General features: G+C 48.2%; 1 protein-coding gene and 1 long non-coding RNA gene across 2 annotated transcripts in view; one reads left to right on the top strand and one right to left on the bottom strand.

The window, feature by feature from the left end:
• The window catches only part of Capn8 (calpain 8), a 73,023-nt gene that overhangs the window by 7,898 nt on the left and 40,418 nt on the right, over positions 1-24,707 (top strand). The gene's annotated exons all lie outside the window — the stretch shown is intronic.
• Positions 10,225-22,805, bottom strand: LOC131925062 (uncharacterized). Its single transcript, XR_009383134.1, has 3 exons — positions 22,634-22,805; positions 17,155-17,406; positions 10,225-10,478 (listed from the first exon to the last, which is right to left on the bottom strand). It is a non-coding gene; the product is annotated as an uncharacterized LOC131925062 (long non-coding RNA).

Below are 24,707 nucleotides of genomic sequence, written 5' to 3'. Positions count from 1 at the left end.
GTAGGGTACTTGCTTAGCATGCAGGAGGCCCTAGGTTTAATCCCATTGCCACCAGAACACAAACAAACACACACCACTCTTCACATGGCATGGCTCTGCAGTTCCATTATACAAATGTTTCAAAATATTTCAAATGTATATATCTTGTAAAATAGGAAGACGCATAGGCTATCCTTCTTAAAAGGTTAGCTCTGTTGACCTCCAGCTCTCCTAACCCCAGAGTCTCTCTGATGGAAGTTTCTACAGGGAGTTGGACAAAATTTAATAGGTTTTAAGGCCCAATGGGATCCTCATTTGAAATGCTAGGCTTCCATAGTGCCTTGCCACCTAGTTAGTGGGCAGCTACAAAACACAAAGTAGAGATGAAAGCAAAAGAAGAAGAAGAAGAAGAAGAAGAAGAAGAAGAAGAAGAAGAAGAAGAAGAAGAAGAAGAAGAGAAGAAGGAGAAGGAGAAGAAGAAGAAGAAGAAGAAGAAGAAGAAGAAGAAGAAGAAGAAGAAGAAGAAGAGAAGAAGGAGAAGGAGAAGAAGAAGAAGAAGAAGAAGAAGAAGAAGAAGAAGAAGAAGAAGAAGAAGAAGAAGAAGAAAGGGAGGACAGAAGGGAGGGAGGGAGGGGGGACGCCACTTGATGAAAATAAGCAACAGCCCCTGTTCACGCCAGCCCCTTGACCTTTTGTTTCTTGTTTCTACCTTTCCTCTCTACCTCCTTGTAGCAGCCAGGAAAACCTCTTTCTCCTCAGCCTGTGGGAAACCATCACGGCTTGGACAATTGCAGGGCATTTGATTTTAAATGCTTCCACTGTTCTGTCCTTTAGTGGGTCCCGCAAATAGCTTAGTTCAAACTCAGGCAGCACAACTGGGGTGCCACACTCGAGTGCCCCACTCCCAGACACTCACGCCCTGTGTCTCTCCAGCTCTGGTGTGCGGCTCCCAGAGGGGTGAATGTGCTGACCTTTCGTATGCTCTGGGTGAGGACACTCTGCCCTTTTCCTTCAAGCTAAACAGTCAGCCTAATTTAGCCCACAGCCCAGGGAAACACAACTTTGAATGTCTGCCTTTAATGGCTCCTTGTTAGAGACCTTTTAACTTTGGGAAAGGCGGTTAATGAATGCTTTTTCATTGATTGACTTGGTGGGATTGTCCTTTGATTACTGTTACGCCAGGAGGTCCAAGGGTTTCCAGAAGGGGCTGGAGCGTTACCATGGAGAACGGATGTGGTGGATGGAGACCCAGGCTGGAAGAGCAGGGAATGAACCTAACTGGTTCTCTGATTCCTGTTCACATCAAAACAAGTGGAGCTGCCACCATGGTGGCGAGTTTAATGACCAGAGCTAGAAAAGGGGGCTGTGGAGCATCTGAACAGACGGGACAGGTGCCTGAGAAAGGGCCTGGGTCCCTGTTTATCAAGATGGTATTTAGTAAGTAGAAACGCAGGTGCTTCAAAGCTGAGGCTGCAACCAGTGGCTGAGTGACAGCCGCTATCATGGCCTGTGAGGTCTGAGCCAGGGTCAGCGTGAACTATGACGAAAGATTCCTCACTGGATATAGCTCACCTTCCTGAGGGTCCAGGGAGCTTGCCACAGTACTTGTTGATTTGACTGGCAGAGAGTAATGTCTGCCTAATGTTTTGTTGGCATTCCAGAGTAGCTCACTGTTGGCACTGGGGTGTCTCTATTATTTTTTCTTTAATTAAAAATATAAAAGATTTGACTTATATGATAAAAGGGGTCATTTATTTGTTCTTGTACTGGGGGTTGAACCCAGGACTTTGGGCATGCCAGGCAGGAGTGGTATCACTGAGCTATGCCCCAGCCCTCCCTCCTTTTAAAATTCATTTTCAGATAGAATATCACTAAGTTGTACAGACAAGCCTCAGGCTCACTCTGCAAGCCAGGGGGAGCATGTACTCACGATCCTTCTGCCCCAGACTCCTCTGAGTGTTGGGATTATAGGTGTATATCAAAACACCCAGCTGAAAGTGATATCTTTTTGATAGAATTCTTATGATAATTTTCAGTAAATACATTTAAAAATCAAAACGTAACAAAGTTGTAGTATCTCAAAACAATACTTGAGCGTTGTAACACAGTCCTCCACTGCCCCCCATTACAGTGTTGTGAGCCTCTCTAGTGCCTCACTATTCTCTTCACAGTGCCTCACTATGTCACATTGTTCCATCAACCCAATCAGAGTGCTCTACTGTCCCATCAGAATGTTCCACCATCCCATCACAGTGCTCCACCATTCTATCAGTGCTCCACCATCCCATCACAGTGTCCCACCCTCCCATCATAGTGCTCCACCATCCCATCACAGTGCTCCACCATCCCATCACAGTGCTCCACCCTCCCATCACAGTGCTCCACTGCCCCGTCATAGTGCTCCACCCTCCCATCACAGTGCTCCACCCTCCCATCACAGTGCTCCACAGTTCCATCACAATGCTCCACCATCCTATTACAGTGCTCCACCCTCCCATCACAGTGCTCCACCATCCCATCAGAGTGTTCCACCATCTCATCACAGTGCTCCACCATCTCATCACAGTGCTCCACTGTCCCATCACAGTGCTCCACTGTCCCATCACAGTGCTCCACTGTTCCATCACAGTGCTCCACCATGCCATCACAATTATCCACTGTCCCATCACCATGCTCCACTGTTCCACTACAATCCTTTCCTTTCTTATCACAGTGCTCCATTATCCCACCTCAGTGCTCTATTCTCCATCACAGTGCTCCATTGTTCTGCTGCAGTGCTCCAGTGTCCCAGCACAATGCTTTCCTGTCATATAAAATGTTCAGCTGTCCAATCCTGATTTTCCACTGTCAAGTCACAGTGCTCTCTTATCCCTTCACAATGATTCACTATTATCGTGGTGCTCTACTGTCCCTTCACAATGCTTTGCTCTTCTGATTCATCACAACACTCCACTGTCTCATCACAGTGCTCTATTATTTTATCACAATGTGCACCTGTCTTATCACAATGCTCTGTCCCATCAGAGTGCTCCACTGTCCCATCATAGTGCCCCGTGTCCCATCATAATGCTTCACCATCCACTCCAATCACAGTGCTCCACTGCACTATCAGAAAATTCTGTTGTACATCAAAGCATTTCCACAGTACCCCACTCTCTTGACACAATAGTCCACAGTGTCATCTCAGTGTTCTCCTAACTAATCACAATGTTTTACCATCCCGTCACAGTGCTGTACTCTCCTTCTATGATACTCCACTGTCCCATCAGAGTGCTCCATGTCCCATCACGGTGCTCTACTGTCCACCACAGTTCCACTGTCTCACATCAGCAGTGCTCCATTGTTCCCAAACAGTGCTCTGTTCTCAAAGTACAATGTTCCTCATGAACTATCACAGTGTTTTAAAATTCTATCACACCATTATACCTTCCTTGTATAATATTCCATCACAGTGCTCCATTCTTTTCCCACAGTGCTCCACCATCCCATCACAGTGCTCCACCCTCCCATCACAGTGCTCCACCCTCCCATCACAGTGCTCCACCCTCCCATCACAGTGCTCCACCATCCCATCACAGTGCTCCACCCTCCCATCACAGTGCTCCACCATCCCGTCACAGTGCTCCACCATCCCATCACAGTGCTCCATGGTTCCATGAGAGCACCCATTTGTGCCATCACAGTAGCCCACTGTTGTACCTCAATGTTCCTTTGTCCCTAGCCTAGTCACGTTATGGCGTCTCCTCCTCTGTCCTTGCGTTTTGGCTAGTGCATGTCCCAGAGCATCTAGATGTCTTCTGTGGCGCTGAGCTTAGTGGCTTTCACACAGCAAGTCACATTTGTATCAGAACTCTTTGGTGCCTGGCTTTAGATGCCCTGCTCAACTATCCTAAGGGAAAATGGGAATATCCTGGCCCATGGATCGGAGACTGCTGGGTTGCCATTGGTGGAGCTGGTATCCATGGGTCTAAATGTTCCTGGCAAACCTCCCTACCATCTTCTGTCTGTGCTAGTCTGGATGAGCTGGCTGTCCTCTCTTCCACAGAAGAGATGCTGTGGATGGTGGGAAATCTGACCACTGCTGGCCTCACTTTCTCCCCAGCAGCTTCGATTTTATAGATGTCATAGGAGGCCTCTGATGTGATGGTTTGGATTGTCACCCACGTGTTGGGCCAGTCACTGCAGACAGAAGGGTAAGGGCCCTTATGGCCAATCCAATCTGGAGCCTGGCTCACTATTAGGCTTGTGAGCACTCTAAAAGCCCCAAGGGGGACTTTCCAAAAGAAGTGGGGAGTGGCTTTTGGCAGATGGTGTAAGAAAGGACAGTATAACATATAAACATGAGTCTGGGGTGGGGACAGGGGTCTGGTCCAGTTTGGGCTTTGCCACTACCAAGCCATGTCTGTCCTCTGAGCCTAGGGGCCTGGCTTCTTTCCTCCCTCCAATCTATCACCCTGTCATGCTCATCTACATATTTCCTGGGGGTTCCCATTCTCTCTCTGGATCTGTCATCAGCCAAGACTCTTTCAGCTCATGTCTGCAGACCTGGGTCTTCATGGTCGGCTAATGAGTGTCCTGACCACCGTTGTCACAGTTATAATTAAAGGAGCCGGGTAAATGTGGCTGGGGAACTGACACTTGGTTCCTATCTCCCCAGAAGTAGTCATTACCGTGGACAGAAACGGTTAATGATATCCCTGGGCACCGTGACTACGTGCTCCACAGGACATGGTGTAGAGCAGCATTCAGAGAGTGTCTGTGGCACTTTGATCTGTTGACCTAACTCTGTCATTGTGTCATTATTAAAGTACTTGAAAACTGTCATAACCAAAACTGGAGTCTTTATGTGCTTTTCTTCCTGGCTTTCCAGCATTGTCAACAATCAGATTGGATCAGGCGAAGAACCAAACTTTATCCTGAAGTTGTCTATGCCTCTTCATTTTCAAAGTCTTGTCGAAGGCTATCTGATGGTCTGTCCCCAACTTTCTGACATAGCTGGGTAGGGACATTAAATATAAAGGTGTCTTAGGCCTTGATCCTCAACAATGAAAGAATGTTCTAGAAACAGTTCATAAATGGATCCTTGATAACAGCTGTGGAAAAAGGCACACAAAGATGCCTCCACTCACTGCTACTGTACCCCTTATTAGGATTCTCAGAGATGGCTAGCCTACTGTACCCCCTGTTAGGATTCTCAGAGATGGCTTGTCTACTGTACCCCTGTTAGGATTCTCTGGGATGGCTGGTCTACTGTACCCCCTGTTAGGATTCTCTGGGATGGCTGGCCTACTGTACCCCCTGTTAGGATTCTCTGGGATGGCTGGCCTACTGTACCCCCTGTTAGGATTCTCTGGGATGGCTGGCCTACTGTACCCCCTGTTAGGATTCTCTGGGATGGCTGGTCTACTGTACCCCATGTTAGGATTCTCTGGGATGGCTGGTCTACTGTACCCCATGTTAGGATTCTCTGGGATGGCTGGTCTACTGTACCCCATGTTAGGATTCTCTGGGATGGCTGGTCTCTAGTAAGCTCAGTGGCAAAGGCTGACTCTTCCTTCCTCTGATCCATCCAATCCTTGCCTGTGCTCACACAAGGGGAGGAAAATATTAACATGGACTGTCCATGGCTCCCATGACTGTGGAAAGACAATGGACTCAAGGGACTTTAGTTGCTTATGGGCCCGAAATGCTACAGGAAGGACGCACTCACAAAGGCAGAGGCCTTGGTCCCTGGAAAATGAAATTCTGAAAGCAGCTTTCAGAAGAAGGGATTTTTTTTCCCTTAACAAATATGGAACCAGAGACTTCCAAAATGTAGAGAGAAGCCAGCGGGCTTTCTGAACAACATATTACAATGTTTATTCAAAAATTTAATGTATTGGATGATTTTCTTTCCTTCTTACTGCCTCCCTCTCTTTCCCCCTCTCTCCCTTCCTCTCCCTCCATGTCTACCTCTCTCTCCCCTCTTCCTTCCTTCCTTCCTTCCTTCCGTCCTTCCTTCCTTCCGTCCTTCCTTCCTTCCGTCCTTCCTTCCTTCCGTCCTTCCTTCCCCTCTTTCCTCCTTGTCTTTTCTTTTGTGTTAGGGAAGACACCCAGGCCCCCTGCACAGCACACAAACACTCCACCATTGATATATCGGTTCTCTCTTGTATTTCTCACAGTCGTGAACCTGATGTGCTTGTTTGTGCCTGTGTGCCGACTTCCCTTCACCCCTTTCTCTATTGACCTGGGTTTTTCCTTCCCCTCTCTGGAATTGATGTCTTATTCATCCTTGTTGCATTTATCGAATAGAGTTTTATATTTGGTATTCATGTTTCAAAAAGGGAAGGAGTGAAACGTTCCATGTCCTCTAAAGACAAACGGAAGCCCGATAGCGATGACCTAAACCCATCACCCTCTTGGATGCAGACCTGGCATTGATTTTTTTCTGTGAACCAGCACTCCCCCGTGGAGCAGGGCCTGGACTCCTGGAGCAGAGATGGGCATAAGCACTCGGCAGTAATTGAGAGCAGTGTCAGCAACCTTAAGACGTCTTCTGATCTGAAACGTCCTTCCAGGACTGGGGCGAAGTAGATCAATTCACTAGGTCTGGATGCTTCCTTTTAATGAGCAACTGGGGAGCTTCTGCTAATGCAAAGGACCAAACCAGCTCGTTGATTCTGGAGAGCAGAGGGTCAGAGCCCCGGGAGGCAGGCAAAACCGCAGCGGCCAGTTCCGTGTGAAGTGGGACATTGGCAAGTTTGATGCTGACGGGGTCTTTTCTTCCTTTTGCTGCTGTCCCCTTCTGCTCTCAGTCTCCCGTGCACGCGTGTTCTGTTCCACTGTGACCCCTCACGTTTCTATTTCGGACAAAGGTGCTGGGGACAAGCGTTAACGCTTGATGTGAATGTGACAGGATATTCGTATTGGCCATTATTCAAGAGCGTGGAAGAATTCCGTGTTACACGCTTAGTTCCGTTTGCCCTCACTTACCTATTTCCTCCTGGTGGGATGAAGGTGCTGGAAAGCAGGGCTGACAGCCCCAGCCCCTTACCATTTTCATATGGTAGAACAGTTGTCACAACTATATAAAGTATCACTTCTGGCTGGTATTTTGTCCCTGTCTCATTTCATTTCTTGTGCACCGTCTTTAAGACATGAAGAAAGCACAAACATTGTAATTTCTTTGTTTTGATCATTTTCAATAGAATTGGGCTTTTTATTCCACGCATTTAGAAACATTATTCTGAGATCAAGCTTCTGGCTTCACTGCCGTTGGGATCATGTTACAGGCAAGGTGAAGGTCACTTACAATACTACTACAATACACCAGCCCACTTCTCCTGGTGAAAATTTGTCAGGAGGACTTTTTTTTTTTTGTTCTTTATTTATGTGCACATATAGAGTAGTTCTCAGCTGTAAAAGGTGCAGGTGAGCCTCCGAGTCTCCAGGGAGACAGTCTCTTCCCCCCCAGGGGGGGGGAATGTGTGGGCCCAGGGAACAACAGGCTTCTCTCTAGGCTCTGTCTTGGCTGAGCAGTTTGAGTTGGGATGTATAAGCCATGGCCCAGAGTGTGGTAGATGCCTATGCAGGGGCTCCATCTGAAGTCCATCTGCGCTGTTTTATATTCCTCAGATGCCACCGTTCGTGCCCCATGGGCAGCATAGCTGCTGCTTCCCACTTGTGGCTTGCATTTTGAGGGGGTCACCTGGAGACCCAGAGAGGAAATTTTCATCACTGACAAACCACGATGGTTGGGCTTCTGTGCTCTGCCTGGTGCTTCAGGAACTCCCCACCTCAGACACCAGGCCAAGTCACGTGGCTGGTTAGAGGCCATAGTTCCAGGAGGCTCTGGGCTACCTGAAGACAGAGAAGCTGATGGAGCGCTGAATACTGGAAATTCAATGTCCCAGTCCTCAGAAACTGGGGAGACCTGTGTGTGCAGGCAACGGGGATGCCGTTGAACAGGAAAAGATGGATGCAGGCTGGGGGCAGGGCAGCAAGGGTGAGGCCCTAGGCTGTGCTCAGGTCCTTCACATTCAGGGAGCTCCGGGACTTTACTGGAAACTCCAGCAATTCCACCTGGGGGTGTAGTTCAGAGATGTATACTGCAGTCCCTGAGAAGCCAACTCCCACTACACAAGGACCGGAAGCAGGATCCACAAGAGCCTGGGCCTGCTGCAGTGAACTCAGCCTCCTTTCACAGGGGATGACACAGTTGTACCCTTCTTCCATGAGGTGAAGTCAGTCTGACACACAGAAGCAGATGTTGGTCCATGAGCCGTGCAAGGCATCAGACTCTTTTGGATGCTTTCTCTCCCCTGGTCCCTTCCTGCCATCTCTTGACTGGCATCTCTGAAGTTCCTGGTCATCTTCGGCTGTGCTATCCCTTATCAGTTCCCAGAAGCTGGTCAGGGCCTCCCTGTCTAGAGGCAGACTATGCTTCCCACAATCTCCTTCTATTCTCACATTTAGTTTGTAAAGTTACAGTAAGGTTCCTATTGCCTTGGGGCAACGTGGAGGGCCACATCTATCTCCCTTCAAATATTAGCTATTTGAGGGAAACCCCCCTGCTCTACATCCTAGTTTCTCCCCCTCACATGCTTCAAGAGGCCCTACAGGATTGCTGCGGGCCTAGGCATTTGTTCCCAGGATGTATGACCTAGGAACTGTCTGTATCACCACCCCAGCCGGGGTCCCTGACCCGGCAACAGCTGCACCTCCAGGCAGAGGCTTCCCCTCAGTAAGATAGACATCCAGGAGTTGCTCACCCCCAGGCCAGTCTTAGCATTCTTCTGTGCCCTTGTCTCTGTCTCCAGAACGGTTTCTCCGGCACTTCCCAGGCCAGGGCCTGCATAGTCACCCGTCACACTGGATGCGGAAAGACCCACACTCTGGGTCTTTCTTACCATTGTCTCTTGTCTCATTTGCTTGTTTAACCTCTTCTCACATGACTCCAGGACCCACAGGCGCTGCCTGAGTAGGCCAGGAGTGGGTAACTGGAGGGAGAAGTGGAGACTGCGGCAAACAGGAGAGATTGTGCAAAGGAGAAGCCATGTCCCAGTCTGAGCTGAAGTTACCCGAAGGAGTGGGAGCCAGACCTTCTCTTTGTCCTCTGTGCATTACCCCCGTCCCCGCCTCCAGTTGTCTCCCTGTCACCACCCGGCTTCACCTTCTTTAAGACATTTGTCACCACCAGGCATATTATTTATTGCTTGTTTTTCTCGCTAAAACAGACCATGCACGATGTCAAAGATTTTTTTTTGACACGCATTCTTAGGGCCAGGAGTCATACCCGGTCCAGAGTGGCCGCCCAGTGAGCACTTGTGAAATGAGTTTGTAGAGGAAGTCTTGAGTGGCTTTGGGGTGATCATGCTTCCTCTGCAGGGGCCCCTTCCTCCCTGTTCAGGTTCAGCTTTTCCCTCTCTCCTTGTACTCTTATGAACTGTACTCAGGATATTTACCCAGCCTAAAAATGCCTTGTTTTGATCTCTAACACTCTCTTGCACTTTGACCTGAGTTGTTTGCAGTCAGAGAGCCACACTTACTTTCCAGGGAGACCCCCTGCTACCCTGTGTTCCACACGTGCTATCCTCTAAGAACCCACATGCCACCCTCGGAAGCTTTACAGCTGCCCACTGACTTCCCAGCACCACCCACTTCCCAGCCAGCTCTGGAGGGGGCCTTAAACAAAGCCGTCCCTGGCTTCAACTGTGGCTGGTGCTGCTCACTGAGTCTTAGCACCCATCTATTCCCATTTTTCTCTTAACATTCAGTATTTCCCTGTTACACCTGTCTTATGACATTTTGCTGTATTTTTTATTCCAAAGGACATTATAATTAAACACAGTAAGCAAACTAGGCACTTTGTGATGTATTTACATAAACCCCAAATGTATTTGCCTAATAATGCCCCTGCTCTAGTGAATCAGTTTCATTTTTATAATCTACTAAGAAATTCTTTCTCTCTCAATAGCATTAAAGGTCTGATTTAAGTGCGGTGGCGGGGTGTGGGTGTGGGGTGGCGGCATAGGAACTCCCTGAACAGTTTCATGCCAGAGAGTCTAATTTCTTCAACAATAGCTCAAATTAGATGAGGATTGGTCTACAGGGCTTCCTATGTGACTCCAAAGTACTCTGAAGTAATCCCAGGAAGTTCTCTTAGCTACGAAGTATTCTCTCTCTCTCTCTCTCTCTCTCTCTCTCTCTCTCTCTCTCTCTCTCTCTCTTCCTCCCCACTGGTAAGTTAGAAGATAAAGCCTTGCGTTCACACATGGCTTGCTACCCTTTTCTGTTTTTTTCCTTCTTTGCAACTACATTACATTTGGGGTACTCTGCAGCTCCTGGAAGCAGAGACAGCCCCCATTCCCCCAGACTCAGAACTGTCCTTGGGCAAATGCTGTTATGTTTTATGGCTGTCCTCCATGCTGAGCTTCCCCACACTGCTGTGGATCTGCTGTCAGGTCTGAGGAGCCTTTCCTGAGTCACCATGGGAACCGGGAGTGGAGGCGAGAGGCGACCTGTGGGGCAGCAGAAGTGGATTATTTAGTGTGTGTTATTATTGTAGGTAGTACATCTGGAAAGAGTTATTTTGAGGATATAAAAATTATAGTTGCTATACATGAGTATGCTGCCACCACTCAGGAAAAAACACCAGGAGGACTCAAGGCAGAGTTTTGAAAGTAGCTGTCCTCCCAGGGTGACCACAGGACATCATCTCCCATTGAGAACCTGGTGCTGGGCCCTTGAGGATGTCTGGACATGCACAAAACACAGGATTGACTCCCATCTCACTTCTAGATCAGTGATGTCTTGCTGTAACGTGGCCATGGGGTCAGGATGGGACTCCAGAAAGTCCCACCAGACCCTTCACTTGCAGCTGCAGGGGCTGGTTGATGGTGTTGGGTCCAGGTTGGTGTGAGATGCTCGGAAGGGGGAAGGAGCATGTGGTTTACCTGACACACCTGTCAGAGTCAGGAAGAACAGTCATGGCTCTTGCATTCATTTGAAGGGGGAGTAAGTTTCTTTCTCATGCTAGGAAACAGGTAATGAGACAGGCCTTGTCTCTCCTCTTCTGGCCTGGGTAGGTGTGGGGAGTGAGTTCCTGGCAGCAGAAATCTGAACAAAGCCCTTTCACCTAGAAGAGCACGTGGTTAGGAGGATCTTCAAGGATGAGGTAGGGTAGGGCAAATGGAGTAAGGCCCGCAGAAGCTGCACACTGGCCAGATCCTGCTGGGCCCCGATGGTTTGTGGAGAAGTTGAAGAATTCTGGACATTATTCCTAAGGATAATGGGGAACCACAAGGATTTTAAGCAGAAGAGTGTGTGGCCAGATGTGGAGTGCGGAGAATGGGAACCCTAGGCAGGACACATCTGCACCATGAGAAACCCTTGCTGTCCTCAGATAAGCACAGGTGTGGACAGAACTGTAGAGTAACCCAGAAGCTCTCATTTCATAGCAAATGGTTTCTTTAAAAAGATGTGATTAGCACATCATTTTGATAAATGATAACAAGAGATTCTGAAACATTTTCTCATAACTCACCATACTTAGGAAATCATTGCCACGCGAGACAAGGGCATCACACCCTCAGTATCTCATTTGGACTGTCAAAGTGAGATCTTGAAAGCACTCAGGACTATGAGTTCTTCCAAGATCTCCCTTCACCCCTGAGCACTCGATCTACTCCCCTCCCAGGCATCTGTCCTGCCTGCAGCTGCTGAGGTTTCCCTTCCTCAGCTGGATCTCAGCTCTGTGGCTAATGGCACAGCCACTTCATCAGCTTCACCCCACACTGACAATGTGGCAAATCATTCAGTGCCACTGTCTTAATATATGTGTGCTACGGTCACTAACCACCACAGACGGGGTAATCCGCAAATCACAGAAATGCACGTGGCCGGAAAGTCCAGATCAAAATGCTGTAGGTTTGGCATCTCTGCCTCCAAGACGGCATTTTGTTGCTGTGTCCTCTTGGAAGGGGTGCACACCATGCCCTTGCATGACAACAGGCAGAAGGGAACAAAGGTGGCAGCCCTGTCACCTCTTGGGCAGCTAATCCCATTTGTGAGGGCTGACCTCCAAAGATTCGGTTTCCTGGGAATAAGCTCCAATGGGGAGTAAGTTCCGTGTGAATTTTGAAGGAGGCTCAGATGTTCAAACCATACCAGTCACTTTGATACCTGTTGGCCTTGTATTTGCAGGTTTGCTGGCTTGGTTGGTACTCATGTCAAGTGGAAGTAGGTGTTTGAGTGTATTCTTGTGTTGTGTAATATTCTGTTTGTGTTCTGACAAATAAGGCTTGACTGGAGATCAGAGGGCAGAGCTAGCCACTAGTTTACCGTAGAGGCCAGTGGTGGTGGTTCACATCTTTGATCTCAGCACTTGGGAGGCTCACGCCTTTAATCCCAGCACAATCGGAAGGTGGAGACAGGAATATAAGGTGGGTGGAAACAGGATCTCAGCCCCCATTTGGTCTGGGGATTGGTAGAGGTCAGAAGTCTCTAGTGGCTGCTGCTCTGCTTCTCTGATCTTTCAGGTTATTACCCCAATGTCTGACTCCTGGTTTTTATTGATAAGACTAATTAGGATCATGCTTCATTTTTGTGTCTCGGTAATTTTTGTTATTTCCTAGTTATAGCTCCTAGATCCTGACTATTTAGAGAAAAGGGTCCCTTGGGGTTGCAATATGAGATGAGATGATTGGGGGGAGGGGATTTTAGAGGTGTTTGGGACAAAAATCAAAAGCATTTGGGAAACAACTGGATGTGGAGAAGGCGAGCGAGAAGTAAGCGTTATGATTCCCAGGCTGAGAATGGTGATACCCATGGAGTCAGTGTTTGTTAGGGGGAGGAGCCTGAGTGGGGGCAGGCATGGGTGGGTGGGGGTCAGTCCGGGCACGGTGGGTGGGGGTCAGTCCAGGTGCGGGTGGGTGGGGGTCAGTCCGGGCACGGTGGGTGGGGGTCAGTCCGGGCGCGGGTGGGTGGGGGTCAGTCCGGGCACGCGTGGGCGGGAGTCAGTCCGGGCACAGGTGTGTGGGGGTCAGTCCGGGCACGGGTGGGCGGGGGTCAGTCCAGGTACAGGTGGAGGGAGGTCAGTCCAGGTACAGGTATGTGGGGGTCAGTCCAGGTACAGGTGTGTGGGGGTCAGTCCGGGCACGGGTGGATGGGGGTCAGTCCGGGCACGGGTGGGCGGGGGTCAGTCCGGGCACGGGTGGGCGGGGGTCAGTCCAGGTACAGGTATGTGGGGGTCAGTCCAGGTACAGGTGTGTGTGGGTCAGTCCGGGCACGGGTGGGCGGGGGTCAGTCCGGGCACGGTGGGTGGGGGTCAGTCCAGGTACAGGTGTGTGTGGGTCAGTCCGGGCACGGGTGGATGGGGGTCAGTCCGGGCACGGGTGGGCGGGGGTCAGTCCGGGCACGGGTGGGCGGGGGTCAGTCCAGGTACAGGTATGTGGGGGTCAGTCCAGGTACAGGTATGTGGGGGTCAGTCCAGGTACAGGTGGGCGGGGGTCAGTCCAGGTACAGGTATGTGGGGGTCAGTCCAGGTACGGGTGGATGGAGGTCAGTCCAGGCACGGGTGTGTGAGGGCCAGTCTGGGCACGGGTGGATGGGGGTCAGTCCGGGCACGGGTGGGCGGGGGTCAGTCTACAGCTGTGCTTCCAACAAACTTTGGTGACTCAGGGAGACCACAGCATCTTACTACCGTCATTGTCAGCTTCATTTACTTCTAGGCAATGGACACAACACAAATGTCTGCTGATTCAGTATTTCTTTTTTGGGACGCCCGGTGTTTGGGGTTCATTGCTGGGCGATAATAGGGAATAATGGGGAGGCTTATTGAGGGCTTTCCATATGTCAGGCATGAGCTAGATGTTGTCCACATCTTACCTCATTCTTATCTTCCTAATAGCTCTAAGAGGTAGTGACGCTTTCATGTCCCTGCCAGGTAAGTAGATGCCATTATATGAGGTAGGTGGCAGGGTGAGCTCAGTGTTAATGAGGCGAGGAGAGGGCGTGTTCTGGAAGCGAATGGAAAGTGGAGTTGAGGCGAGGCTGAGAAGCTGTTTGTGGGAGGCGGAGAGGAGGGGCCAGTCCTTTGTGCAGGGGTGTAGGCATCTATTTAAATGGTGATAATGATGCTGCTGTCAGCTTCTGGCCCTACAGGTATGGGAGAGGCAGCAAGCTCATCCATCCACGTTGGACACTGAGTGTCTGACCGTAGAGACAGCTTGGCTGGCCAGGGCCTCAGCTTTATTCATCTGCAAGTGGGCATTAAATTTGTAATCTACCTGTTCAAATTCCTTAAAGAGCCAAGTACAGAAGAGTTCTCTTCCATCTCTGTGCTAACAATGAGGGGGTGGCGTCCATGAGGGAGGGAACTGCTGGAGGATGAAGGGCTGAGCCTAGAATGAGTTTTCCTCATCTTTATTTTGCAAAAACTTGTTGGGGGAACTTTGGGGTTCCCCCATTCAAAATGTACTTCAGCAGGATTTGTGGCATGCGAGAGATGTTCAGATGTGCAAGGTCTGTTAATCCTAAGGACATTTTGCAGGCTGACAGGATGTGTGTGTGTGTGTGTGGGGGGTATTCTGAAGCTGGTGGGTGGTGACAGGGTGACCCACTTAGAGCAGAGCCCCAGTGAGGGGCTCACAGGAGCATATCTCTGTCCCCATATTGTCCCTTCAGGGAAGGTAAAGAGACCCCAAGACTCTGGCAGACACCTTTTTCCCCACCACCATGATTTCAGGAGGCAGGGAATACTGTTTGTCCTGGATACAGGGATGCCAAAGAATTTTCCATCTTGAGCAGAGAAGGAGTTGCTGATTGGGGGAGACATTAAGGTTGTTACCTAAGTGCATTTCCAGTTGCCTCCCCAGTAAACCCTGCTAGTCCCTGGATCGGTCATGAGGACATGTCTGATAACTCAAACCGCTTTGATCTTCAAGAGCCCTGGCCAGGGAAGTGGGACACTAAATGCACTCCAATCTGGTTTATAATTCTGTCCAATTTCAATAACTGAAACTGTAGTTCCAGCACGGCAGAGAGGTAAGTGCCCTTCTGCCCTCCTCTCTCAAGACGGTGCTGAGTGTGTGAAGAGCGGGCTGCTGATGTGGGGATGGCCTGGGTGGCCTCAGGGACCCTCTGCTGTGTTCCTTGCTGGCATCAAGTAATAATCTCCTGTTCCTTTTCTTTTGAGGGCACAGGGAAACTGAGGGGGTGTCTGGAGAGTCAAATAGGAATCTCTGTCTAGTTGTGGTTTGTTCCTTTTCTAACCCAGGGAGTGGCCCGGGTCCATGCAGGACTCATGCTCTCCATGTTGGCTTTCTCTGTGAACCAGCTGGAGTGGAAGCCCAGGGCCCCCTCCTCACTTCAGCACACCCAGCCGCCTCATCCCTGCTCCAGGAATTTGAAGACCACACCCCACTACTCTCCCTCATTCTTCTTGCTTCTCTGGAGTTGTATTGGTGGATGGGGTCAGGGAGAAAGATGCTCACTCCCCTATGGGAGAAGGCGAACCAAAGTATTTACCGGGGCTCCACAAATACCATGCTTCCTGGTTCATATGACTCATGTCCATGTTCTATGTCATCTAAATAGATGTCCTCTCTATCCAACCAGAGATATGTAGTTATAAACACCTAATGATGGAGGCAGATTCTGAGACATCTACTGATAGGCCAGTATTGAGTACTCACAAACCAAATGGTGTGGGTAATCCCTTGGTGTCCTTAGGAGATGTGGTAAATGCAAATGTATGAAGCTGGGGCTGGGGTAACAGGGGATAAAGTTTATAACAAATTCTACAAATAGGAGTTCACACTAATGATTAAAAATTATAGTGTAGTAAATACACAAACCATAACATAGTCATTTATTGTTATCAAGTACTGTGTTCTGTGTATAATTATACCTGCTAGCCTTTTGTAGGACTGGCCAGCCTCCACAAACAGGAATAATGGCTTGCATTAGAATACAGTGGCTTCAATGTTACTAGATGACAGGAAAATTTCAATTTCACGGGACCCTAACATGTATGTAATCTGTGGCACTTGAAAAACAATATATATATAAATATAAATAATTGTATAATATATAACTTTAATATAAATTTCATAAATTACAGAAATATATATACTTTATACCTGAAAAAGAACATGCCATTTTATATATTTTATAATATATTTACATACACACATATGTATCTCAGTATCAATTGTATGATAAGCCATGGGGCACAGACTCATTTTAGAGAGGAAAACTCTGAGATTCACAGAAGTTCAGCAACTGCTTCTGGCCAACCTGCACAAATATGGCTACCAGGTGGTGATAAGTCTTAGGGAGCAAGCGACAATAATCTCACAGTTAACAGGTGTCATGAAGATGCCAAAAGCCAGATCTGAGTTGGACCCAGGTGCCACCAGGCTGACCTGGGGAGAGGGCAAAGGTGAAGGGTGACCTCAGAGGATGGTCCAGCCCTACAGGTTGGGTGGGTTCAGAAGTGTCAAGCTTGTCTCTGTTCACAGGAGTGAAAGATGGTGTCTCTGTTGTTTGAAGAGAGCGAAGAATGACATGATTGTGTGGCTTGAAGGGTCTAATGGAGGCCAAGAAGCCAGCCACCCAATCCAGGTGGAGTGACCTCCATGTACTAAGTTTTCAGAGAAATGGATGTTGGAAACTGGGTGAGATACAACACATTGTTTGTTGGCATGCCAGAGGGAGGACAGGGCAGGAACTTCCTTTAATGGATAAAAATTTCTTTAACCAGAGAAGGCAGACAGGAGAAAAAGCAAAGGGAAGAAGAAAGCGGGTCTCAGAAAACTCCAGTGATGTCAGGCAAAGACGTATTGTGAGAGTCACCACTAGTGACATTTGTAATATTAAGAAACAGTACGGAACTGTGGTGGGAGCCATTTTGTTTGTCTGCCTTCCAGTGCGGGAGATCATTCCTCAGACTTTCAGCTGTATGTGTGTGTGCGTGCGCCAGAGGACATTTGGCAATATCTATACCAATTTCTGGTTGTCACATGGAGGGGCAGGGCACTGCAATTGACATCCAACCACTACAAATCCAGTCCACTGCTCAACATTCAAGATGGCTTCCACCATCAAAAAATATCCATTCTATAATGTCGACCACACCGTGGCTGAGAACCCGACTCCAGCTCATTACACTTCTCTTAAAGGAGCTTTACTCACCAAGAGAGCAGCTCTGACATAAGCCTGGTTCTTGTCTCACACAGCATTGCCGCATACCGCTCGCTTCATGTTTCTCTGTTGGAGAAACCTTATGCAGAATGAGGACCTCCTAGATGTAGGACCTCGTAGATGGTCAAAGCATGCACATTCAAATCACTTCTGACAGATTCATCCAGAAGCGATGGGATAAATTGTGTGCTGGCGTCTGGGAGAAGCATGAAGCCCACCATCTACCTCCAGCCAGCTTTCAGTCTAGGCAGAGAGACAGAAACTGTCAACAAAAGCAAAAAGCAGCCAAAAGCAAATGTGTGTTCTAATGCAGTCAAAACGGCATGGATGAAATGCTGTGGGCTTGAAAAGGCACGCTCGCCAACAGGACGGAGGAAGGATGCTGCTGTGATTGCTGCGCAGTGAAGTGCTGAGCTAAATCGGTGCCCTGTGTGTAAAAACACTTCGAGCAGTCTTTTGGAGGAAGAGCAGGCAAAGGGTGTCTCAGCTGTGATAAAACATTGAATATAAATTTTAAAAAAGCAACAAGCATTTGTTAGTGGGGTCAAAATCTTCGCATTACATTTGAATGTGTAATCAGAGAGATTGTTTTTCTCAACTATTTTCAGCTTGCTAGGGTGTCCCATTTCTAGTGACAGTGAGTGGGAGGGAAGGAGGGAGGTAGAAGCTAGCCAATCAAAGGTATCATGACTCTTCCTGTTTTGGGTTCTTGTCTCTTTGGAATATATATTCTTCCTTCAGTTATTCCATGTGAGAGCTATTATATATATGGACAAACGGTTTCTTTGTCCCTTTGAAATGCATGTTAAATTTCAACATCCGGTGTAGTAGTATTAGGAGCTGAGGATGTAAGGAGGTGATGAAGTCATGAGGGTGGAGCCCTTATGAATGAGATCAGTGCTCTTTTAGAAGAACCTCTGGCGAGCTCTCTCCTCCCTTCCATCATGTCAGGATGTGGTAGGAAAGCCCTCGTTTATGAACCAGGAGGAGCTACCAAGTCTGCCTTCCAGCTTGCAGAACTGGGAGCAACAGATCAATGTTGCTCATAAACCCCCTAGTACACTGCTTCTCAACCTGTGGGTTGTGACCCCTGGGGGGGTGAGAATGACCCTTTCACAGGGGTTGCATATCAGATATTTATATTATGATTTCATAACAGTAGCAAAACTACAATTATGAAGTAGCAATGGAAATAATTTTATGGTTGGGGGTCACCACAACATGAGGAACTGTATTCAAGGTTCACAACATTAGGAAGGTTGAGAACCACTTGGTCGGTAGTATTTTGTTTTAGCATCACAAGTGGACTAAAATAAGTGGCACCTCACTTCCTTAAGTCTTATTGCTTCCCAAGATGGTAGCTGGATACAACCAAGGCCAAAATAACCTGGCAATGAAGATGGACGGATGGTTTTCGTACAGCCTAGTGCTGTCCTCCAGGTTCTTGCCGGCCTCTTGAAGAGGTGATAGTATATTGTATGGTCTCCTTTCCTGGTTCATCAGGGCCCAGCAGACCTGTCTCAGCTCTGTCTGAGTGCCCATGAGCTCTACCCCCAGGAAACATCAGTTCTTCATCTGGTGCCTGACCCTGAGACCACCTGGCAGCCTCTGCGGGGGCATGGACCTGCCCTTCTTTCTCCTTGATTCAGACACAATGATAGCATCTTCTCCCGCTCCCTGTGCCTCAGCACTTCATGTTGCCATTTCCCCCTGCCTCTAGATGTCCGAGTTGTCAGTAGAGCATAGAGACTCTCTGTATGGGCTTCCTCTTCAAATTGTCTGGGGTCTTAATATCATTTCTCCGCCAGCCATTGCACTTCCCAAGGTGAGGAAGGTCCCTCCTACTGCGTTCCGATGTTTACCTTTCCCCCTTTCTCCTTCTCATCTGCCTGAAGTCTAGAAGAATCCCCACTCTACCTAGTGTTTGAGACACTCCTGTAAGCTTGAGTTCTTGCTACCTATATCTTATAATAACGATGGCTATTGACATATGCAGGCTTTAATTTATTTATTTGTTCATTTATCATTGGTTTTTGTTTGCATTGAGCCAGGCTTTTGCTATATTGTCCAAGCTAGTCTCCAGCAATCATTCTGTCCTAGCTCCCTGGGCAGCTGGATATATAGAACATGTATAAAACAGTAATGTCTCCGTTACTGTCATCAATGATCTTTGCATTGCTAAATGCAGTGGTCGGTTTTCAGTCTTTAGCATCTCAAATTTGTGTGCAATATCTGCCCTGCAGCTAACCTGTCTACCTCATGCCTTGCCCTCTTCCTTTGGTTGCCCGATGCCTCTTGCTCTTGCCCTAGCCGCTGCTTCTGAACCTTTTCTTCCCTGGAGGAACTGTAATTTAACAAGCTGTAATGTGGTGGCCGCATACTCTGTGTTCTAGTTTATCTTGTAGTGCCCATCTCAATGGTGAGTGGAGGCTCAGGGAGGTGCTGTCTCTTTCTGGGCCCACATAGCTAGTAAAAGGCAGAGATGGGAGTTATACCTACATCTTAGATCGTATTCCCATGAAGGGAATCATATCCCTTCACTAAAGTCAACTCAAAAGGGCTAGGAATCTCTTTCCCCTTGGCTCTTTCAAAGAAGCACCCTTAGCCTTGAGTGGGATTTTCTATTCCGGGTCATATTCTTCATGAAACCCAAAGAGGTCAACAAGCAGTGTCCCTCTCTTGATCTCCAGCAAGTCTCCTTTGAAAAGTGTCATGCCTGGGTGGGCAACCCATCTTGAGTGTTATTTTTGAAAAATTATTTTGGTGTGTATGTGCTTGCATGAGTTCATGTGTGTCACACTGGTGCAGGAGCCCATTAAGGCCAAAAGGGGGCATTGGATCCACTGGTACTAGAGTTATGGATGGTTCTGGGGCACTAGGTGGGTGCTAGGAACTGAACCCTGGTCTTCTGGAAGAGTGGTTAGTGCTCTGAACTGTTGAACCATCTCTCCAGCCCAGAGAACTTTATCTTAAAGAAAAAGTTCTTCCTAACCTGTGATGAGAGCAAGGCTCTTAGGACCCTCAGGATTCACTTGTGGATGTGCTTGGCCTGGTAAATGTTTTCACATGCCAAGCCCTCTCCTTCCCAAGGTTCTTCAGATGCCCAATCTATTACCAAAGCCTCTGCTGCTGGAGACACTAGCGGGAAAGGCTGTCTCCAGTGCGCCCTCTAGTGAATTTATTAATGTGCAATCTTCCAAGACTTTTTAGTTCATTCTCTGTTGGATAAAGAGAAGGCAGGCCCTTCACTTCTCTTCAGTTCAGTCTTGTCTGTTAGTTCTGCTCAGCTGGGCCAGGGGAATCCCAGACTCCTCTGTCCAATTCCTTAATTTCTCCCTCTCCTTGACAATATGCATGGCGTCCTGCTTACATTTCTTTTTGTCTCTGTGCCTCTGTCTCTCTCCCTCCCCACATCGCCTGGACTCAGAACAGTTCTTTCCAGCGCTGTGTCTTGGATAGCCAGTCCCCACTGAGACTCTTGACGTGTGCTGGTTTGGGAGAGGAAAGGCCCCTCAAGTGATGAGGTCATGTAGAGGGATTGGTGCCTTTTTCTAGAGAATGAGTTCGCCATCACGGGACAGCGGCCTTATTTTCTCTCCTCTGCGTGCACCGCCTTGCCTGGCTGCTTGCTGCCATGAGTTGACGCAGCGTGAGACATTTGCTGGTGTCATGCTCGTAGGTTACCCAGACTCCCGGAACCATGGGCTAACTATAGCCCTTTCCTTTCGAAATCACCCCGGCTCAGGTATTCTCTTACAGTAAGGAAAAAAAGAACAGAGATGCCCATGTCACTGTCTCAGTCTCAATTCCTGATGCTGTGGTAAAATACACCACCTAGAGTGTCTTTAACGAAGAAGAAGTCTATTTGGCTACAACTCCGGGCTCCAGTTCTTCATTGTGGGCAAGTCAAGACAGGAACTTGAAGCAGCTGGTGACATCCACCATCGTGAGCTGAGAAAGAGTGTATGACTGCTGTGTTCTGTGTTCCCTACTCTCAAGCAGTGTAGGGCTCAAAGCCAGGGAATGGTGCCATCCACTCTTGGGCTGGGTCTTCCCACATCAATGTCATAATCAAGCCTCCCACTGCCCCCGCCCCAGGCACGCCCACAGACAACCCAATCTAGTCAGCTCCTCACTGACTCTTACTAGGTGATTCTATGCTGTGTCACACTGACAATTAAAACTAACCAACTATCACAGTCCCTCACCAAAGCATCCTTTCTGTCCCCTGAAGCATATCTGTGCTTGTTGGGGTTGAGCGAGGGCCTGGGCTTCCTCAGCAAGCTCCCCCTCCCTGTCTCTGTTGAGTGGAGTCCATAAGCAAATGTTACTGTATGTAATTCCACACACCATGGTCCTTTGTAGAGATCAGCTGGACATCCCAGCCAGTATCCCTAGAACACAGACAGCCCAACCAGTGTATAGAATAATGTGCATATTTCAACTATCCCTAATCCCAATAGTTTAAAGAACTCCTTTAGTGGAGTTCTTTCAGAACCAATTTATAGGGCATACTAATCACTTTGTTAGTGTATCAGGAAAATGTTGGCTGCAAGCAGTATTAAACCTAACTGTAATAGCTTAAAAAAGTTGGGATGAGGGGCGGATATCTCTTTTGTAACAGGAGTCTGGAGGTGGGTAGCCCTGGGCTAGTTCTTAGAAACCCAGAGACACACTGGGCTTCTGCTCTGTTCTCTCAAGTGTGTTGACTTTCATCCCATGCTGTAGGGTTTACGAGAGGTCTCTGGATCTCCAGGCATAAGGCTGACTTCCTAGGTAAGAGGATGGGAAGAGCAGTGAGCAGAAGGATTGTGGTAGACAAATTTGCCACACTCCATGAGGAAAGCAGGTGCTTTTACCACATTTCCACTTCAAACTCAAGTTCTTGGGAACGGCCGCCGTGGTGACCATTAGCTAGGAGGTGGCTGAAGAGAAGACATTTCTCTGTGGAGACATTCCCAGGCTTTCTTGTCTACCTTATCTGCCAACAAACGTAGATCCCAAAGCTCCATGACTGCTTTTGTAAATCAAAACTACGTTCAGAGATCAAGGCAGACCCCTCAAACAAGTGTCTCAGGTGTTTTGAGCAGGTGAGTAAATGTCTGTCATTCCAAGAGTACCCTTGAAAGGAAGCACATTCATTTGGGCACTTTAGAAAAAGCATCCTGTAAAGAGTGTCCCCTCATGCTTTATGTAGTAATTGCCAGGGACCCAAATGTCTATACCTATGGCATTTCTTTGTGCTTACTGCAGCAGCTGGGTGGACTCTGCGAAGTGTCAGGAGAGAGGAAGAGAAAGAAAACATTAAACTCTTTCTTGGCTGGGCAGACCTGTTAGATATTAGCCACTGAGGGATGGTTTCTGGCATGCTCTATTGGAGCTGGAGTGGGGTGTTTCAGCAGCTTAGATTGGGAGTGGGAATCTTCTCAACAGAAGGGAGCCTCTCTGGTTTCCTTGAGAAGCTGCCTACCTCAGAGACACCACAGAGCATTCATTCTGTCCCTTCTCCAGGGACTGCGCCCATCTCACGTGCTGTCTCCTTCTGCCACAGAGTTTTGAGTAGTCAAGCATCTTGGTGTGTGCAGGTGTCGTCTGTGAGATCTGTGAGGTTCAATGCATGGCCATGTTTACTTCATCCCAGCCCTAGGATTCCCAGGTGGAAGCATGTGTGGGTGCTATTGTTGACTCACAAAGGGACAGAACATGATTCATGAATTCCTTTGGTCACTTGCTGACGTGTTTTTATTTGTCAAATATCTACAGGGTCTCCTCTATTTGTCAGCTACTGCCAGGGTTGCTACTAGGAGAGACTCCATGTTACTGCTTGGCAGGAAGAGATCAGAGAAGAACAGGGAGGAGAGACAGATGTATCATCAGGTGGCCTTGGCACAAGCTAGGAGCCCTGTGGAGGGAGGACTTGGGGATTTGGGGTTAATCAGGGATGGTAAGGAATGTGCCATCATGGAACCTCCATGTGAGTGGATTTAGGATCAGCTGAGAGGGATAAATAATGTCTCCAGAGCATACAAAGAACAAATGAGGTGCCTTCTGAGCAGACCTCAAGGCAGGCTTTATGAAGAGGGTAAAGACCCAACTGGTCAGGTTGAAGGAAGCACTGTACAGACAGATGGGACAGGTAAGGAAAGGAAGGTAAGAAAAAAGATCAGGTTTGACCGGAATCTGAACTCACAGAGGGAGGGAGACCAGGCAGGTAGGGCGGAGGCATTCTGGGCAAAGGTTTGTATTTTGTTTCTAAGCAAAGAAATGACATTATACCATGAGTTCATAGGAAGAAATTGAGCTGAGGGGAACCAGGTGGAGAGAAGGAAATTGTTTCCACTCTTGGGACATTGCTTGTTAAACAAGTTTTACCCCTGCTGAGGTTCTCTGTAGCAAGGAGCAGTATAGCCCAATGTATTCATACAAGCGCTGTCTCCACATTCACCTTGAACTTCACCTTGAACCCCTAATAATCTCAGGAATAGCGTTTGTTGGTAAAGGTCAGGTTACTTCAAAAATCAGAAAAATCCTTCAAAAAATAAGTGCATGTGTGTGTGTGTGTGTGTGTGTGTGTGTGAGAGAGAGAGAGAGAGAGAGAGAGAGAGAGAGAGAGAGAGAGAGAGAGAGAGAGAGAGAGAGAGAGAAAGAGAGAGGGGGTAGGGGGAGACTGAAGAAGAAAATAGTTTGGGATGTAATCTTGAGCCTCTGTTTTTTGAGAAAGGTTAGGGGTGACATTGGGATGGAGCTCTTGCTGGGGGTGACAGACCCTCAGAGGAGGGTCCTGGGTCAAAATTTGACTGCTTGCTCAAGCAGTCTGGAGTGTGAACAACCAAGTGTGTTCACTCCTGGCTTGTGGAAGCAGCTCTGTTTAGCCCCACGGTTAAGATGAAAATGTGAAGTTAGGAAAGGACCTGGGTGGCCTTTCAAATGTCCCCAGGCTTTTATCTGAAAGTACATAGGAAAGGTCAAGCATATTTATTTATTTATTAGAATATCTTTTATCTATTATTTGACAGCTTCATATATGTACACAATGTCTCTTGATCATATCCATCTTGAACCCCTTCCAACTCTTCCCACACCCCCCCAACACACCCCTCCCATCTTCATGTCCTGTCCTTTCTATTAGATTTATTTTATTTTATGTAGATGGGAGTTTGCCTGCATGTACATATGTGCACTGTGTGTGTGTGTGTGTGTGTGTGTGTGTGTGTGTGTGTGTGTGTAAAATGCCTGCAGAGGTCGGAAGAGGGTATTGAATCGCTGGAGTTAAGGAGCGTGGTAAGCTACCATGTGGGTGCTGTGAACCCAACTTTTGTTCTCTGCAAGAGCAGGGAGTGCTCTTAACTGCTGAGCCATCTCTCCAGCCTTCTCCTCCCTCCCTCCCTCCCTCCCTCCCTCCCTTCCACAAATATAAGCCACCAAATCTAACTAGAGCTGCATGCTGACTGTTGACTGACCTTGTTGTCTTGACTTTGTCGAGGTCTTGCGCAGGAACCAGAGTGCTGTGACTTCACAAATGCCATGGCCTTGCTGGGGAAGGA

Source organism: Peromyscus eremicus, chromosome 15 (genome assembly GCF_949786415.1).
Source record: "Peromyscus eremicus chromosome 15, PerEre_H2_v1, whole genome shotgun sequence".
Taxonomy (NCBI): Eukaryota; Metazoa; Chordata; class Mammalia; order Rodentia; family Cricetidae; genus Peromyscus; species Peromyscus eremicus.
This window is presented reverse-complemented; position numbering and strand designations above follow the sequence as displayed.